This window comes from Primulina tabacum, chromosome 5, assembly GCF_025594145.1.
Source record: "Primulina tabacum isolate GXHZ01 chromosome 5, ASM2559414v2, whole genome shotgun sequence".
Taxonomy (NCBI): Eukaryota; Viridiplantae; Streptophyta; class Magnoliopsida; order Lamiales; family Gesneriaceae; genus Primulina; species Primulina tabacum.
The window spans coordinates 36982141-37002980 of record NC_134554.1 but is presented as its reverse complement, the minus strand read 5'-3'; positions in this window follow the sequence as shown (position 1 = coordinate 37002980).

Below are 20840 nucleotides of genomic sequence, written 5' to 3'. Positions count from 1 at the left end.
ATACCATCTCACAAGAGACCTACTCTGGATTTTTTATGGATAAAATATTGAAATTTCTTGGCATTCTAGCTTTTTCTAATTGTCATGTAATTTATTTTCAAAAAATAATCTCTAATTTTTATTTTAAAATTTCATTGTAATAAATTACTCATGATTTTTTTGCTTTAATATATCGGAATATAATAAACGTTATCATTAATATAATTTTGTGAGTAAATGTTAAAAAATTATATCTATATTTTGATATTCTAATGATAAATACCGTGTTGTATTAATATCATACACCGCGGATGACAAACATTGCAGTTCAGATTATTTACGAGGCACAAAATTTGTTGTTAGTGAAGTGTTTGTATTAAGATTATTCAAATCGTGTGTGTTGTGCGTTGCAAATAAATTTAAATTCACAGCATGCAAAGCGAGTTGTTAACGTTGTGTATCAATATCATGAACCAAAAATGAGAGAAAAAAAAAATCGAAACTCAAACAATTGTTATACCACATCCAACCATCAGCACTAGGGGTGGACAACGGTCAGTTTGGTCCGATTTTACTCTACAACAGTTCGGTTTTTCGGTTTTGAATATCTCTAGTCCAAAACCAAACCATTTTATTACGGTTCGGTTCAATTTTTATGTAATATTCGATTTATATAGCCGGTTATATACGGTTAGCTAAAATTTGTTAAGAAATAAAATTATACGTCACTTTATGCTTTTAAAATCTAAATCATAATATTTTTCAAACATTTAATGTGTGAGACTTCATGTCATACGAATAAAATAACCATATATAACTAATTAACCATGTAAACACGGAAACTGCATGAATCCAACGGAATATTCAGTAATAGGAATGACAACAAGCTGTCAACTAGCTCGAATGGAACACCAATCATCTTACGAAAAAATTAAAGAAATATATACAGAAAAGAAAAGAAAACGTCGACTGGTGATTGGTGAGAAAGAAGCAAAAATGATCGGATTGAAAATTGAGGGTTAATGATAATAAGTTCTTAAATTTTAATAGGCCAATTATACATAAAAAGTCTTATACTTAACAATAATATGACCCATTATACATAAAACCCTATACTTAACAATAATATGGCCGGTTCGGTTATTCGGTTTTTTTGGGGATTAAAACCGAAAATCGAACCGAAAAACCGAATTTCATAAATTTTAAAACAATAACCGACCGATAAAACCGAACCATTTAAACCAAATTATTCGGTTCGGTCGATTTTTTCGATTTTTTGAGTTTTATGCTCACACCTAATCAGCACCACACTTAAGCAAAAGATTAAGATATGACATAAAATCTAATTAATTTCGATTCTCCATTATCTAATAGGAGAAAAAAAATTGATAAAGTAACAAATAAAAATTCACTTTATAAGGCCCGAGATGTTATCAATTTTATGAGACCCCGAAAAGAAATACTTAATTTAAATTTGATGGCAATTTTGTAATTAAGTGGAAAAATACTTGATTTAAATTGATGGCAATTTCATAATTATTGAGGGCCGAATTGCAAATAGTGAAAAGTTGAGGGACTAAAGTGCAATTGTGACTTGAGTGGGACACTTGTCATGCATTTAATATATAAAAATCTCATTTCTCATTCAAAGGCAACAGCAAGAACGAAAGAAAGTTCAGAGAATTCTCAAATTTCTTCATTTACTTAGAATTTGATTTTACCAGCTACAGTTATCAGAATTGTGATCCGAGTTCAGTTCTGTACTCCTATCGTTGACAGCTACAACTGGACGTAAGTTTTATTGAGTTCTGTTATCATTTGAAATTATGATATTGGAGAAATTATTATTTGATCATTATTATGTGTTCTGGGAATACTACACATCATATATTCGAAGTCAGATCGAAGAACAGATCGATTATGGAATTGTTATGATTTTTCAGATTATATTGATTGATATTGGCCAGATTTGGATTGTTAACTGATTACAGCTGGTATTGGACATGTGTTATGATTTGTAATTAATATCTGTTGAGATTGTATTGACGGGAATATTCATATTGTTCCGTTATGCCGTTGATTTTGAATTAAATCCAGATTGATCAGATTGGTATTGATTTGAACAGTATATTGATATGAGATTATTTGATATTGTCATTGCCAGATCGTGTATTGACAGACTTTGAATTCCAGACGGGAACGTCGTCAGAACTGCAACAAAAGAAAGGTATAAGTCAATGTGGTATTGGGAGATCGACTCAAGTAGGATATACTTGAGTTTCCCTAAATCACATACTTCTTATTATTATGTTCATTGATTTGACTTGATATGCTTGTTCTATGGATGTATAGAAAGCAGGTATTAGACGAGTGATCTTGTGACAGAAGTGCCTGATAGTGGTGGGATCGCCACGGGCACATTGCACGATGTCACAAGATAGTATATTGGTGATAGAGCCACAGCCTGTTCAAGACACTGGATGTTTGGTTATATCGATTGAATAGAATTGGAGTTTCTTCTATTACTGAAATTCGATATAGGAATGCCAACATTTGGAAACTGAGATCCCTAGACTAGGAATGAGTCTAGTCTGAGCTGTGGAGTCACGAGTTATTTACAATTTTATATCGATTCATGTTTTCGGATTTAATACATGTTATTGATATTTGTTTCATGCTTTTATATCGATTATATGATTGCATGTTTTGTTGATTTATACTGGGATGTATTTCTCACCGGAATTATCCGGCTGTTGTCGTGTTTGTATGTGTGCATGGCAACAGGTGGGAGAGGATCAGGGTCAAGGAGATGAAGAGAGATCGTGATTAGAGTGGAGACTATGGACTTCGATGTAAATAGGGTTTGAACACTTGATAATTAGTTGTTGAACCTTAGATTTAGATGAATGTATGTTGTACAAGACTTGTACTTTTATACTGATATGTATATTAGATTGATTCCATTACGTTCCGAATTTAATACTGTATTTAAAAAAAATAAAATAAAAATTTAGACCCAAATTAATTATATTGATCCAATTATCCCAATGACGATTAAGAAGATGATTAGCGTCCGGGTCCCCACAACAGGTGGTATCAGAGCGATAGATCCTTTAGATTGAGATAGAAGCTAGTGAGCGGGGTAGATTGAGGTTTCTTTCCTGCTTTTGTATGCTATCATGTTTATTGCTTCAATATTATATGTTTACCTGATTATCTGATTTGAATTGTAAATGTGTAATATTGAGAATGAATCAGAACCGATTCTTGATCAGAGGTAAGATGATCAGAAAGGGACTGAAACAGATGTGTTTTAGTTGATTGCTAACCCTTTTGATAATCATATATGCCTTCCTGACGAATCCCAGGACAGGGCAGTACTTCGAATCCTCCGATGGATGTGACAGCAACACCTATGGAAACACTATTGAAGAGATTTCAGTCATTCCATCCACCGACTCTGAAGGGTACTGAGACTTCAGTTGATTGCGAGAGTTGGTTAGATGACACTGAGATGCTGTTTGACTCCTTGGATTATACAGATGAGCGGAGAGTGAAACTGATTGAGCACCAATTACATGACGTTGCAAAGAATTGGTGGCTCACAACAAAGAGGGCATTGGAGCATCGAGGTACAGTGATTACTTGGAAAGTGTTTAGAACTGAATTCTATCAAAGATTCTTTCCAGTGTCGTATAGCAAGGACAAAGGTGCAGAGTTTGCGAACTTGAGACATGGTCAGCTGAACATTGAAGAGTATGTGTCCAAATTCTCTACATTACTGAGATTTGCTCCACATGTGGCCGATAATGAAGAAGCGGTGGCTGATCAGTTCATCAATGGCCTGAATCCTGAAATATTTACCTTGGTGAACACCGGACGACCAAACAACTTTGCTGACGCCCTGAACAGAGCAAAGGGAGCAGAAGCCGGCCTGATTAGGCAGAGAGGAGCTTCGTATGTTGCCCCATCACCGATACCACAGCAACCCCCTCCCAGATTTGAGAGTGGCAGCAGCAGTGGTGGAAAGAAGGAATATCTGAAAGCCAGAGGAAGACAATTTAAGAAGTCTGGCAGTAGTTCTTCTAGTTCTAGTGGCTCACGACAGACTGCCCAGAGCCAGAGCTATACAGGACCTTATTGTAGCACTTGTGGAGGGAAGCATTCCACCGAGCAGTGCCGAGGAGTGTTTGGCTCTTGTCGTATATGTCGACAGCAGGGACATTTTGCCCGAGTATGTCCCCAGAGAGGTGCACAGGGATCCTAGGCAGCAGAGTCATCTGGATCAGTGGCTCAGACCGGGAGACGACCATCTGCTGTCCATTCTTTCCAGCCAGCACCGTCTACCCAGTCACAGCAGTGGCCAGGAGGAAGCCAGACAGTGAGCCAGCCTCCGAGACAGCAGGCCAGAGTTTTTGCTTTGACTGAGGAGCAGGCACATGATGCACCTGATGATGTCGTTGCAGGTAACTGTTCTATTTCTGGTTACCCTGCCTATGTATTGATTGATACTGGTGCATCACATACATTTATTTTTGAGGGATTTGCATTGATGCATGCATTACCTGTTGAGTCCCTATCTACTGTAGTATCTGTTTCTTCTCCTTTGGGAAAAGGTCTTGTATCAGTGACTTCTGTTAGATCTTATATACTACTATATGATGGGCATGAGATTGAGTTAGACTGTATTGTGCTTGGGTTGTCTGATTTTGACTGTATTATCGAAATTGATATGTTGACCAAGTACAGAGCTACAGTTGATTGTTTCCACAAGATTGTGAGATTCGGACCTGAGATGACTGAGGAGTGGAAATTTTACGGTAAGGGTTCTCGAGCCAGAATTTCTTTGATATCCGTATTATCTATGACTCGATTATTGCAGAAAGGAGCGGATGGATTCCTTATCTATTCAGTTGATTTACTGAAATCGAGTCCATCCTTGGCGGACTTGCCAGTGGTGTGTGAGTTTGCTGATGTATTTCCAGATGAGATTCCTGGTTTGCCTCCGATTCGAGATATAGACTTCAGCATTGAGTTGATGCCAGGTACAGTTCCGATATCTAGAGCTCCATACCGAATGGCACCAATTGAGTTGAAAGAATTGAAAGAACAGTTGGAGGATTTACTGGCCAAGGGGTATATCAGACCGAGTGTGTCTCCTTGGGGTGCTCCAGTACTGTTTGTGGGAAAGAAAGATGGTTCGATGAGGCTCTGTGTCGATTAACGGCAACTGAACAAAGCAACGGTAAAGAATAAATATCCATTGCCCCGTATAGATGATTTGTTTGACCAGTTGCAAGGTTATTCTATTTATTCCAAGATCGATATGAGATCTGGATATCATCAGCTGAGAGTCAGGGATTCTGATATCTCGAAGACAGTGTTCAGAACCAGGTATGGACACTATGAGTTTATTGTCATGCCGTTTGGTTTGACCAATGCTCCAGCTGTGTTTATGGGTCTGATGAACCGTGTATTTCAGAAATATCTCGATGATTTCGTGATTATTTTTATTGATGATATTTTGATTTATTCGAAGAATATGATTGAGCATGCAGAACATTTGAGAACTGTGTTGAAAATTCTGAGAACTGAGAAATTGTATGCTAAACTGTCAAAATGTGAGTTCTGGTTGAGAGAAAGGTAGTATTTCTGGGTCATATCATATCCGGAGATGGTATATCAGTTGATCCCAGCAAGGTTGAGGCTGTGATTTCTTGGCCGAGACCGACATCAGTGCCAGAGATTCGCAGTTTTATGGGTTTGGCAGGATATTACCGTCGGTTTATTAAAGATTTCTCGAGCATTGCCAAACCGATTACTCAGTTAACTCAGAAGAATGCTCCGTTTGTGTGGTCAGAAGACTGTGAGTCCAGTTTTCTGGAATTGAAGAAAAGATTGACCAGTGCACCGATATTGACTATCCCCTCAGATACTGGTGGATTTATTGTTTATTGTTACACTTCTCACAGAGGTTTGGGTTGTGTGTTGATGCAGCGAGGGCATGGGATTGCTTATGCCTCGAGACAGCTGAAGCCACACGAGACTCGCTATCCAATTCATGATCTTGAATTGACAGCCATTGTATTTGCTTTGAAGCTATGACGACACTACCTCTACGGTGAGAAATTTGAAATTTATTCTGATCACAAAAGTTTGAAATATCTGTTTTCACGATCAGAACTGAATATGAGACAACGAAGATGGCTGGATTTACTGAAAGACTTTGATTGTGAAATCAAGTACTATCCTGGGAAATCCAATGCAGTAGCTGATGCACTGAGTCGAAAGGTATGTTCTTTATCCTTATCGACTACTGGTGTTTCGAATTTGATAGAAGACTGCTGTTTGTCTGGATTAGTATTTGAAACAGATCGTCAGCCATTGAGATTATGTGCTATTCGGGCCGAACCAGAATTGATATTGGGAATTAAAACGGCTCAGAAAAATGATCAGAACGTTCAGAATTCGATTGCTATGATCAGAGCTGGACATCAATCGGAGTATCAGGTTCGTAATGATGTCTTGTATGTGAATAGTCGAATTGTTGTGCCAAATGTTTCAGATTTGAGACAGCGGATACTGGCAGAGGCGCACAGCAGTCGTTTTAGCATTCATCCTGGTGGTAGGAAGATGTACAATGATTTAAAGACACAGTATTGGTGGAAACAGATGAAATCTGATGTTACTGAATTTGTAGCCAAGTGTCTGGATTGCCAATAGGTGAAGGCTGAAAGGAAGAAACCAGGAGGATTGTTGCAGAGTTTGTCGATTCCTGAATGGAAATGGGATCACATTTCCATGGATTTTGTGACACAGTTGCCACGTTCCTCCCGAGGTTGTGATGCGATTTGGGTGGTGATTGATCGATTGACCAAATCCGCATGTTTTATTCCATACAAGATGACCTATAGATATGATCAGATGGCTGGGATCTATGTCAGAGAGGTGGTTCGATTGCACGGAGTGCCGAAGTCGATTGTTTCAGACCGTGATCCTCGGTTTACTTCACACTTCTGGCAGAGTTTACAGCAGGCTCTAGGTACGAAGTTGCATCTGAGTACCGCATATCATCCACAGACTGACGGACAGTCAGAGCGGACGATCCAGACATTGGAGGATATGCTGAGAGCTGTAGTGCTTGATTTTAGCACTGGATGGCAAGATGCATTGCCACTTTGTGAGTTTTCGTACAACAACAGCTATCAGACGAGTATTGAGATGGCACCGTTTGAAGCGTTGTATGGTAAGAAGTGTAGATCCCCTCTGTATTGGGATGATATCTCTGAAGTTCCTGAGACTGGACCTGACATGATCAGAGATATGACTGAAAAAATAAAGCTGATTCAGAAGAAAATGAAGGCAGCACAGGACATACAAGCCAAATATGCCAACATCAGACGACGACCGTTGGTATTTGAGGCAGGAGATCGAGTGTTCCTAAAGATTTCTCCTTTCAGGGGTGTTGTCAGATTTGGCAAGAGAGGGAAACTGTCTCCACGATACGTTGGTCCTTATGAAATTCTCGAGAAGATAGGAGATCGTGCCTATCGACTCGCTTTACCGCCTTCATTATCTGGAATACATGATGTTTTTCATGTATCTATGCTGCGGAAGTATCTCCCTGATGATTCTCACATTATTCAGCCAGACGAGGCCGAGCTTGATGAATCGCTGAGTTATATTGAGAAACCGATTTAGATTATTGATCGTAAAGAAAAGCAACTCAGAACGAAAACTATCCCATTTGTAAAAGTGCAGTGAACTCGTCACGGCATTGAAGAAGCTACTTGGGAGACTGAATCAGATATGAGACAGGAGTTCCCAGAACTATTTCTCTGATGTGAGTCTCTTATTTCAGCTTCGATTATTTCTGATTGATTATTGTGGTTGATTTGATTACCTGTGATATGATTGCTTGCCTGAGATTTCGAGGACGAAATCGTGTCTCAGAGGGGGAGAATTGTAAGGCCCGAGATGTTAGCAATTTTATGAAACCCCGAAAAGAAAATACTTAATTTAAATTTGATGGCAATTTTGTAATTAAGTGGAAAAATACTTGATTTATATTTTATGGCAATTTCGTAATTATTGAGGGCCGAATTGCAAATAGTGAAAAGTTGAGGGACTAAAGTGCAATTGTGACGTGAATGGGACACTTGTCATGTATTTAATATATAAAAATCTCATTTCTCATTCAAAGGCAACAGCAAGAACGAAAGAAAGTTCAGAGAATTCTCATATTTCTTCATTTACTTAGAATTTGATTTTACCAGCTACAGTTATCAGAATTGTGATCCGAGTTCAGTTCTGTACTCCTATCGTTGACAGCTACAACCGGACGTAAGTTTTATTGAGTTCTGTTATCATTTGAAATTATGAAATTGGAGAAATTATTATTTGATCATTATTATGTGTTCTGGGAATACTACACATCATATATTCGAAGTCAGATCGAAGAACAGATCGATTATGGAATTGTTATGATTTTTCAGATTATATTGATTGATATTGGCCAGATTTGTATTGTTAACTGATTACAGCTGGTATTGGACATGTGTTATGATTTGTAATTAATATATGTTGAGATTGTATTGACGGGAATATTCAGATTGTTCCGTTATGCCGTTGATTTTGAATTAAATCCAGATTGATCAGATTGGTATTGATTTGAACAGTATATTGATATGGGATTATTTGATATTGTCATTGCCAGATCGTGTATTGACAGACTTTGAATTCCAGACGGGAACGTCGTCAGAACTGCAACAAAAGAAAGGTATAAGTCAATGTGGTATTGGGAGATCGACTCAAGTAGGATATACTTGAGTTTCCCTAAATCACATACTTCTTATTATTATGTTCATTGATTTGACTTGATATGCTTGTTCTATGGATGTATAGAAAGCAGGTATTAGACGAGTGATCTTGTGACAGAAGTGCCTGATAGTGGTGGGATCGCCACGGGCACATTGCACGATGTCACAAGATAGTATATTGGCGATAGGGCCACAGCCTGTGACGGATAGGTCAAGATACTGGATGTTTGGTTATATCGATTGAATAGAATTGGAGTTTCTTCTATTACTGAAATTCGATATAGGAATGCCAACATTTGGAAACTGGGATCCCTAGACTAGGAATGAGTCTAGTCTGAGCTGTGGAGTCACGAGTTATTTACAGTTTTATATCGATTCATGTTTTCAAATTTAATACATGTTATTGATATTTGTTTCATGCTTTTATATCGATTATATGATTGCATGTTTTGTTGATTTATACTGGGATGTATTTCTCACCGGAATTATCCGGCTGTTGTCGTGTTTGTATGTGTGCATGGCAACAAGTGGGAGAGGATCAGGGTCAAGGAGATGAGGAGAGATCGTGATTAGAGTGAAGACTATGGACTTCGATGTAAATAGGGTTTGAACACTTGATAATTAGTTGTTGAACCTTAGATTTAGATGAATGTATGTTGTACAAGACTTGTACTTTTATACTGATATGTATATTAGATTGATTCCATTACGTTCCGAATTTAATAGTGTATTTAAAAAAAATAAAATAAAAATTTAGACCCAGATTAATTACATTGATCCAATTATTCCAATGACGATTAATAAGATGATTAGCGTCCGGGTCCCCACACACTTAGTAACATGATTTCTTTTTTACAAAAATATATGACTTCAATAGAATCATATTGGTCACAAATTATAAATTTAGATAATCATGCGGACCATACTTCCAATTGCATACTCAACAAAAACATTTCATCATTTGGCTGAATTATGTCCATATTTTCACAAAAACTCTATCACCCAAACTTTTCAATAAAATGCACCAAGAAGAACATGATGTACTTTTTTTGGACATGTGGATGCAATTCGACCTTCTACAACAACTTCATCAATACACAAATGTAACAACTTACATTTAATATTATCACATATATCTCCACAACTCACATTCTTCAAATTCAACTGTATATAAATAATACCAAGTTATTAATTTTATCACACCTATTTTTACAACATTATTGTGGTTTAGAAAACACAGGATTTCAAGATCAACTTTACCATTTTTTTTCCCACTACCATCTTCATTTCTACCAATGATACCACTAACAACATAACTTTACAAACAAATTTTGTCAAGTCACCATAAGATAATTTTACTAACAAGAACACAATAAATCGATGTGATTAAGAAATATTGATTTTTTGGAATTTTTTTCAAACACTCAAACAGCAACTATCCTAAAAATCAGTGCAATTTTACATTTAACCATAAAAGTAATAAATGAAGTGAAATGGGTAATTTTAACTCGAGAAATAATAAAAACAAGAAGCTCCAAGTACCAAAATACGAGGAAAAAGCAATCTTGATCTAAACTTTCAAACCAAATAACTACTAAAAACTCAACCATAGACATGTCAAAACGGGTTGGCGGGACGGGACCAACCCACAACCCGCCGCAACCCACCATTAGGCGGGGTGCCGTTTTGGCGGACCTCTAAATGGTCAACCCAGCCCAACCCACCTTAGGCCGCGGGTTAGGCGGGACGGCCCGCTTACTTTTAAAAAAAAAATTCTAAAGAGTATCGCAGTAAATATAGAAGAAAAATATATTTCGGTCAAATAGTTTCATAAAATACTTAAAAACGTTGAAATAAGAAATTAAGAAAGCATACAACATAATCCATAAAAAATAAAGTGTTTAAACCAAACATGAAGATTGAGACATGGAAGAGAACATAAAGTCGAGGAAAGAGACGGTTGTAAATTTAAAAAATATTATGTCTACAACAATACACATAATTAGCAAACCTCCGCTGGGTCCACAAAATTTCACTGCAACTCGTCGGACTTCAAACGAAACCGCTCTTGGGTTCACAAACAACTGCTATGCTTAATAATTATTTTAAGATTCATGAATAAAATTTACAGAAATTTCTTCCCTTTTGTTTTCTTTATATATATATGTAAATTTCTCTCTTTTTATTTTATTTATGTATATTTGTTCTAATAGTAAATTATCAATATATTTGTTCTAAGATATGGGGACGCATAAAACTTATTCCAATTTTTATATAAAACTTAAAAATATAAAATTTTATCCTAATTTGGCGGGCCTAGCCCGCCCCGTTTGGGCCCGACCCGTCTTGACTCGCAACCCAAACGGGCTCAACCCATTTGGCACGCCTCCAAACGACCTGCTATTTTATCAACCCAACCCGTTCAATTTTTATGACGAGGCGGGTCGGCCCGACGGGCCTAACCCATTTTGACAAGTCTACTCAACCACACGAGCCCTTCCTCCGAACCTAAAAAAAATCACAGCTTTGCGCAGGGCAGCAGTTACGTAAGCCAAATCAATATACCCCATTAATTTCGTAGACATTTCAACATAATAAATAAGGCCGCCAATCATATTAGATACGAGGATGCAAACTAGATCAAGGACAAGAAAAATCACTTAAATTCACGTAAAAATCTTTGGAAACTAAAGAATATGTAAATAAAAAATTATATAGATGATGTAATGCTCTTGAAAATAAAGGTTTTAGAACTAGTCGCTCAAAAACGAGATATTTAGCTTGTAATTTTGGTCTTGAATCTAGACAAATGAGCAGTTCAATTGACATTATAGAAGGTTGAGGAGTCCCAGATTGTGAAGTTTTTGCTATTTAAGATGCATCTTCAGTTTTATGATAAGTTATAAAATGTGTCATCTTAGAAAATCTATTCTCAAATACAAATATAGAGTCCTTCACATTCTTAGTCCTAGGGACACCCAAAACAAAGTTCATAGAAATGTCAACCCAAGGTTCACTAGGGACGCAAAGTGGTGTATACAATCTATATGGTTGTGTCCTAGATTTAGCTTATCTACAAGTTATGGACTTTTCACATACACTCTAAACATCACGCTTCATATTTGTCCAAGTAACAGGGTACTTTTTGACGGTGAGTGGCCGGATGTGGAAGCTATCTTTCGGAAGATTTAGATTCATGTTCATCGAACGCTGGCTGCTGCTCGATGTTCATATTTTGTCTCCCAGTATTTGGATTTCACTCATGGGATGTATCTATTTTTTGATATAACAATTTTCTTCGAATATGGTTTTTGAACACTGATTTTGTGATCCCTGGGTATGCCCAGTGTATTTTGTATTCTCTTTATTTACCATTTATGATATGTGTTCATAATAAAAAAATAGAAATTTTTATGCAAATCACTCAAAGTTTTAGCCACACCAAAGTGTCCCATCAAACCATCCTTATGTGTTCATTCTTTTGTTCGCTTTTTTTTTTCGGCCTCTTCTATTTTTTATTTTTCTTTACTTGGTCATCCAATACTCGCTTTGGGAATTAATACAATAGGTTCTTTTTTGTAAGACAAAAGAGTACCGATTTTTGAAAACATCATATGTCACTCGTCTGTTATATTGTCATGGTCTTCTCAACAAAATACGACAATCATGCATTGACACCACATCATACAATACCTCATCTATGTACTTCCCAATTGAGAATGCAACCAAGACTTGCCTACCTACTTTCACCTCCGCACAGTCATTGAAGCCTATATGCTTGAGGATGTTTCAATGTAGGCAAACTCAACTTCTCCACCATCTCACAATTAGCCACATTGGTACAACTTCCTCCATCTATAATAAGGTTGCAAACCTTGTCATTCACAAAACACCTAGAATATAACAAGTTTTCCCTTTGGTTACTCTTCTCTTCCTTGACTTGTACACTCATGATATGTCAGTCACTAACGTTTCACCTAAAACCTCCTCATATCCCTCATCAGGTTCCTCCAACTCAGACATCTTATCATCATCACTCTTTTCATCTCCCTCACCTTGAGATTCGTACTCACCATAAGCATTCTTTATCATCACCCTCTTGTCAGGACATTGGCTAGCAATATGACCAACTCCTTGATACATAAAACATTTAATATCTCTTGAATGATTCATAAGAGTTTCAGATTTATCTTGAATCCTTGTTTAGGCACCTCTTGCTTAATTTCAACTTTGGACTTGGCCACTACCTTACCTTTTTAACATTTAACAACTTTGGAATGCCAAGATGTTGATGCACTCCCCACTTGATAGATGCGGCCAGCTCCTCTCCTCTTGAGTTGTTGCTCCATTTTTTTTATCGCCATTTGCACCATCTCATCTAGATTCAAGTAGTGTCTAAGCTCCACTTGGTTTTAATCTCCCTGTTTGATCCACATAGAAAACGAGTCAGAGTAGCCTCACGATCCTCCTTTATGTTCGCCCTAATCACGACTAATTCCAACCCTTTATAGTAGTCATCGACACTCTTTACACCATGTCTCAAAGTTTGTAGTCTCTCTATAGTAATGATTTGGCACAAAACTCTTCCTCATGGCACATTTCATCTCAGCCCAAGTTTCGATAGGTCTCTCATTGCACCTTCTCTTAGTGGTCACAAGTTGATCCCACCAAATAAGGGCATAATCTACAAATTTAACCACCACCAACCTAATCTTTTTGAGTTCGGAGTAGTGGTGACAGTCGAAAACAAATTCTACTCGTTTTTTCCATTCTAAATAAGGCTCTAGATCATACTTACCGTGGATCGACGAGATCTTCATTTTAATGCTACCCATATTCCCATCTTCCCTAATCCCTTCGTGGTGCCTACCCCGTACAGCTTCTCTTTTTCCTCTCCAAAATCCTCCATCACCTTTGTTCCTTCCCCAATTTTCATTTTGGCTTTCATAGTCGCCTCCAAAATCAAGCTCATCCTCATATTCACCTCAACCAACATTCTTATGTTCAGACCTACTCCCACTAATACTAACATCGAGCCTATCCAACCTCTCATGTAAATGCTCCAACTCAACCCTCATCATCCTAGTGAAATGACTGAACAACGTCTCTATTTGGACATTGGAAAGTCCTGGGTTCGAGCCATCCCCTAATTTTTTCTCAAATTTCCTCTCAGACATTGTACCTGCAAGAAACGTTAATAGAATAAAATATTCCTCGCCCGAATTCCCACGGTCAATCCTAAAGAAAATCACTCAAACTCTTTTTTTTTTGCTAACTACAAATACTCACAAATCACTTCAAGTTAAAGCACTCGCACTCAAGTATTTCATTCAAATTGAGGATTATATTGAAGGTGGGCTTATTCTTTGTATTTTATCAAACTTTCAGATTCAACTTGTGGATACTTGTAAATGTCTCACTTGGACTGCGTAAAGCCAAAAAATTGTGAGAGACACTTGAATATGACTCACAAAGAGGTAGGATCAAAAGATCAATGCTAAATAACAACAAGATTTTGGAAATGACAAGAAGATTTCGTGCAACTTGAACAATGAAGAATGACTCACGAAATTTCGAGAATCACAAGATTCACGAAATAACAATAAATGATAGAAAACATGTATATCTGAAAACAAAACGATTTAACAACGTAGATCTAATAATAAAAACAAGATACTTACTTGAATCAAAATGAACCAAAAGATTTGATACCAAATGATACGATTATTCAATTACGAAAAGAAAACGCGCTCAAAAATTGAGTCACGCCCTCGATTTGATGATATAAAGAACATTGTGTTGTTCCGATCTTTTTGAAAAAAACAACGGTATGTGATATTCACCCATAAAATATGAAAAACTTAGTAACAAATAATCACGATTGAAGGATGCCTGCAAGATTGAAATAAAAATGTTATAAGACTATTGTTCGAACAACTATACTTTATGGCTCAGTGTGTTGGGCCACTACATGATTACACGTGCATGAGATGATGATAGCATAAATGCGTATGTTAAGATGAATGCGTGGCAAAACGCGCAAGAATTTAACTAAGAATGAAGGATTATGAGCTATTTAGGTGTAGCCATAGAAGATAAGATTATGGATAGAAATCTAACATTGTTTGATCATGTGGGAACCCGAACCTAATACGTCTTCTTAATCATTATTAAGATCATTTAATTAATCTGGGTTTAAATTTTTTTAAAAAAAATTACATAAGTGCGGAAGATAATGAAATCAGTCTGATATAAATATCAACTTAAAGTACAAGTCTTGTACAACAGATATTCAAATACACTAGTGTTCAACAACTACATCAAGTGCTGAAAACTAAATCTGTTCCTAAGTCCGGATCTCCACGCTAAACTTGAATCTCTCATCCTCTTCGTGACCCTGATCTTGTCCCACCTGTTGTCATGCACACATACAAACATAACAACAGCCGGATAACTCCGGTGAGAAATACATCCTAGTATAAACAACGTATACATGCAATCATATAAACAGATATAAAAGCATGAAACAAATATCAATAACATGTATCCAATCTGAAAAACATGAATCGATATAAAGCTGTAAATAAACTCTAGACTCGTCATCTCAGACTCGACTTTTTCCTAACCTAGGGATCCCGATCTAATTCAGACTTTGGCGTTCTGTATCGAATCTCCGCAATAGAAGTCGATCCAATCCTACGCAACATCGGTACACCAAAAGTCCGATGTCTTGGCGGTTCCGTCGAAGACTTGGCAACTCAGCCAGTAATAAGGCACATCAGCCCATTGGAAACTCATCCAATAATAAGGCACATCAGCCCATGACACAATATATGCTCTGCTATACGTCAATAGACAATGCAATAAAGTAAAGTATGTGGTTTTTGGAAACTCAAGTCAAATCAACTCGAGTCGTATCTCCCCGGTTCGACATTTATTTATACCTTTCTATTCTCGGTCTGACGAAGTCGAAGTCTCGAATTCAAATATGTCCATACTCAATCTGGTAATGATAATATCGAGGAATACAATATCAATACACCACTCAAATCAATACTGGATATAATCAGAACTCAATCTAATTTTGTTTCAACGGCATAACTGCACAATTTCAATATATCCAACAATACAAATATCAATAAATGCCAATCTCAACTTATAATCGATCGACAAATATAATCTGATATCAAATCTGTATAAGCTCAATCAAATCAAATCTGATAAATCATAACAATTTCATACAGTATCTGTTCTTCAATCTGGTTTCGATTATACGATGTCTAATTGATGAAACTTAAAATTAATAATTTATTATATGTTAAAACCTGTATTTTAAAATTTAAGTTTCATTAAAATTATAAAATTATGTTATTTTAGTATTGTTTGTTTATATTTAATTGTCTTACTAAATATGTTTTATTTTCAGGTTTTCTACGTGTTGGTAGAATAATGATAACTCAAGCTAGAAAATTCAAATGGAGGTGACTCAAACATGTTTGGAATCATTGAGAAATTATCTACAACTTTACAGAAGACATGATTGCCTAAAAAGATCCTTAAGATGATCAAATTGTGCAAATATCAAAAGGAGGACAAATTTACTTTTACTATGACCAGCATATAGTAAAAATATCATAACTATTTCAATATTTAACCAAATGAGGTGAACCAAGTGGCCAAATTCATCTACAGACAATTCCCCATATGTTTGCCATTTTGAGCAGAGTCAAATTCGGTGATTAAAGTCATGGAACAAAGCATTGAAAGAAGGGACATGGAATTGAACTTGGAGGAGACAAAGAATACTATTGCAACTACATGGCATTAATAAAAATTTTGACCCTTTCTCTCATTTGGCCTATAAATAGAGGCCTTGTGCTAGCTTGAGAATCATTCTATCTCATTGTAAAATATAGTGTGAGTGTGTATCAAAGTTCTAAGTTCCAATATATTTTCTTTCATGTTCTCAACTATGAGTGATATTTTAGTGTTGATCAAAAGTAAGCTTATGGCAAGCTAAATCTATTATGTCAAGGTGAAGAGGATGCATTCTTGGTGAAGTAAGATTGTTTATATTTTGTATATTCTTTCTTTAATTCTTTTCATTTAGCTAACTTATTTTTATTATAGGTATAAAAATGAATTATTTGTTGTTATCAATTTACATCAAATGCTTGATACCATTAAAGTGGTTATCTTGATTTGTTGTTTAATTTTGATACAATAAATATTTCATCACTTATTATATATATATATATATATATATATATATATATATATGTATATAATAATATCATAATATTTCATTTAGACGATAGCGTGGCTCTGCCGGTTGTTCTAAATGAAATATTATGATACTAACATCTAACAATCTAACATTTACTTTATCGCAATTAACTTTTATTTTTCGCATCTAACTTTTACTTTCTCGCAACTAACTTTTACTTTATCGCAACTAATATTTACTTTATCGCAACTAACTTATTAAATCAATATATTTCATTTAGGCAACAGCGTGGCTCTACCGGTTGTTCTAAATGAAATATAATGATTTAATTTAACATTTACTTTATGCAATTATTTATTTATATAGTCATAATTATAATCATAGGTATCATATATAAAATATCGGTTAATTCAGTATTTTCTATAGTGGGAACTATATTATATTATGTGCGTGTTTAATTTTCTTGGAACCATTATTTATGGTGGTTTCTTTTGTTTTACTTTTAGTTAAACAATATTACATAAACCAAGAATAAATCCTCAAGCCTTGACAAAATTTATAATTTGTAAACTTCATTCTTGCATTTGGTAATCTATAAATTAATAAATTTAAACTCAAAATAACCTCTCTGAGGATCGATCTCGTACTTACGAATTATATTACTTGCAGACAACCTATACTTGGGTGAATTATTATTTAAGTAGTAGCACTAATACCGCAAGAACACCATATATCAATCATATCTGATTCCTTCAATATCATATTTTCAAATCATATCAAAACATAAGAAAACTTACGTCCAATTGAAGCTCCTGTCAATAGAAACACGGTACCGAAGTCGGATTGAAAATCAGACGGACGGATCTTTCGTAAATCACAAATCTCTGGTTTGAAGAAACTTAAGCATTCTCCAGAGGAAGTCTCGATTTCTTTATGAATTCTGAAGGCTAAGGACTTGTTATATATATTCATGCATGTACGGGGCAAGTGGCTTCATCTTTATGCAGCACGTCTCGCGCATATGTGCGACCTTCCTTGGCGCATATGCGCGAGACATTCTGTCTCGGCGCGTAACCTCACGGCAGCTCTCGCATATGCGCGCCCTCGCCCGGCGCATATGCACGAGGTTCTCTGCCAATCTCGCGCATATGCGCGGGTCCTGTCGCGTATATGCGCGAGGTTCTCTGCCTACCTCGCGCATATTCAAGTCTTCTTTTGGTCTTCCCCGGTCTGATCCTTTCCGTCTATAATCACCTCAATTATCAACAAATCATTTCGATTACAATAATCAAAATCTCGAGCATTACATTTCTCCCCCCTTAAAATCTGATTTCGTCCCCGAAATCACAGGCAATCAAACCAGATATCAAATCAGATACAATAAGAAATGGAGAATATAAGCTAAATAACGCGAACTCACTTCAGTGAAATAAATCTGGGAATTTCTGTCTCATATTGATTCAGGCTCTCACGTAGCTTCTTCAATGCCATGACGACTCCACTGAATTTCACAAGCGGTATAGTCTTCGTTCTGAGCTGCTTTTCTTTACGATCAAGAATCTGAATCGGTTCCTCAAAATAACACAGAGTCGCATCAAGTTCTGCCTAGTCTGGCTGAGCTATCTTCATTCTTTTCTGAATCAGTTTCACTTTCTCAGTCATATTTCTAATCATGTCAGGTCCAATCTCATGTACCTCAGAGATATCATCCCAATACAGAGGGGATCTACACTTCTTACCATACAACGCTTCAAACGGTGCCATCTCAATACTCGTCTGATAGCTGTTGTTGTACGAAAACTCACAAAGTGGCAAAGATTCTTGCCAACTAGTGCCAAAATCTAGCACTACAGCTCTCAGCATATCTTTCAGTGTCTGGATAGTCCGCTTTGCTGTCCGTCGGTCTGTGGATGATATGCGGTACTCAGATGTAACTTCGTACCTAGAGCTTGCTGCAAACTGTGCCAAAAGTGCGAAGTAAACCGAGGATCACGGTCTGATACAATCGACTTTGGCACTCCGTGCAATCTGACCACCTCTCTGACATAAATCTCTGCCATCTGGTCATATCTGTACGTCATCTTGTACGGAATAAAACATGCAGATCTGTTCAATCTGTCAATCATGACCCAAATCACATCACAACCTCGGGAGGATCTCTGTAGCTTCGTTATAAAATCCATGGAAATGTGATCTCATTTCCATTCAGGAATAGATAAGCTATGTAACAGTCCTCCTGGTTTCTTTCTTTCGGCTTTCACCTGTTGGCAATTCAGATATTTGGATACAAATTCAGCAATATCAGCTTTCATCTGTTTCCACCAAAACTGTCTTTTCAAATCATTGTACATCTTTCTGCCACCAGGATGAATACTGAATCGACTGCTATGTGCTTCTGACAATATCCGACATTTCAAATCTGAAACATCTGGCACAGCAAGACGATTATTCACATACAGTACACCATTACGTACCTGATACTCCAACCTGATGCCCTGCTCTGACCATCGATATCGAGTTCTAAACATTCTGATCAACTTTCTGAGCCGCTTTAATTCTCAAAATCAGCTATGGTTCGACTTGAAGAGCATATAATCTCAATGATTTACAATCTGTCTCAAATACCAATCCAGACAAACAGCAATCTTCAATCAAATTTGAAACACCAATCGTCGATAAGGATAAAGAACATGCCTTTCGACTCAGTGCATCAGCTGCTGCATTAGACTTCCCCGGATAGTACTTGATCTCACAATCAAAGTCTTTCAATAAATCAAGCCATCTTCGTTGTCTCATATTCAATTCTGACTGTGAAAACAGATATTTTAAGCTTTTATGATCAGAATAGATCTCGAACTTCTCACCATATAGGTAATGTCGCCATATCTTCAGTGCAAATACGATGGCTGCCAATTCAAGATAATGAATTGGGTAGCGAGATTCATGTGGCTTCAACTGTCTCGAGGCATATGCAATCACATGTCCCCGTTTCATCAAAACACAACCCAATACTTTGTGAGAAGCATCGCAATAAACAATAAAATAACCAGTACCTAACGGGATGGTCAACACCGGAGCACTGGTCAATCTCTTCTTCAGTTCTAGAAAACTTGATTCACATTCTTCAGACCAAACAAATGGTGCATTCTTCTGAGTCAACTGAGTAATAGTCTTCGCAATACTCAAGAAATCTTTAATAAATCGACGGTAATAGCCTGCTAAACCCATAAAATTGCAGTCTCTCTGGCACAGAAGTTGGTCTAGGCCAAATAATCACAGCCTCAACCTTGCTAGGATCAACAGATATACCATTTCCAGATATAATATGCCCCAGAAATATCACCTGTCTCAGCCAAAACTCACATTTGGACAGTTTTGCATATAATTTCTCAGCCCTCAGAATTCTCAACACAGTTCTCAAATGCTCAGCATGATCGATCATATTCTTTGAATAAATCAGAATATCATCAATGAAAATAATCACAAAATCATCGAGATACTTCTGAAATACACGGTTCATTAATCCCATAAATACAGCTGGAGCATTGGTTAAACCGAACGGCATGACAATAAATTCATAATGTCCATACTTGGTTCTGAACGCTGTCTTCTAAATATCAGAATCTCTGGCTCTCAGCTGATGATATCCAGATCTCAGATCGATCTTGGAATACACAGAAGAACCCTGCAACTGATCAAATAAATCATCGATACGAGGCAAAGGGTATTTATTCTTTACCGTAGCCTTGTTCAGTTGCCGGTAGTCAATATAGAGTCTCATAGAACCGTCTTTCTTTTTCACAAACAATACTGGA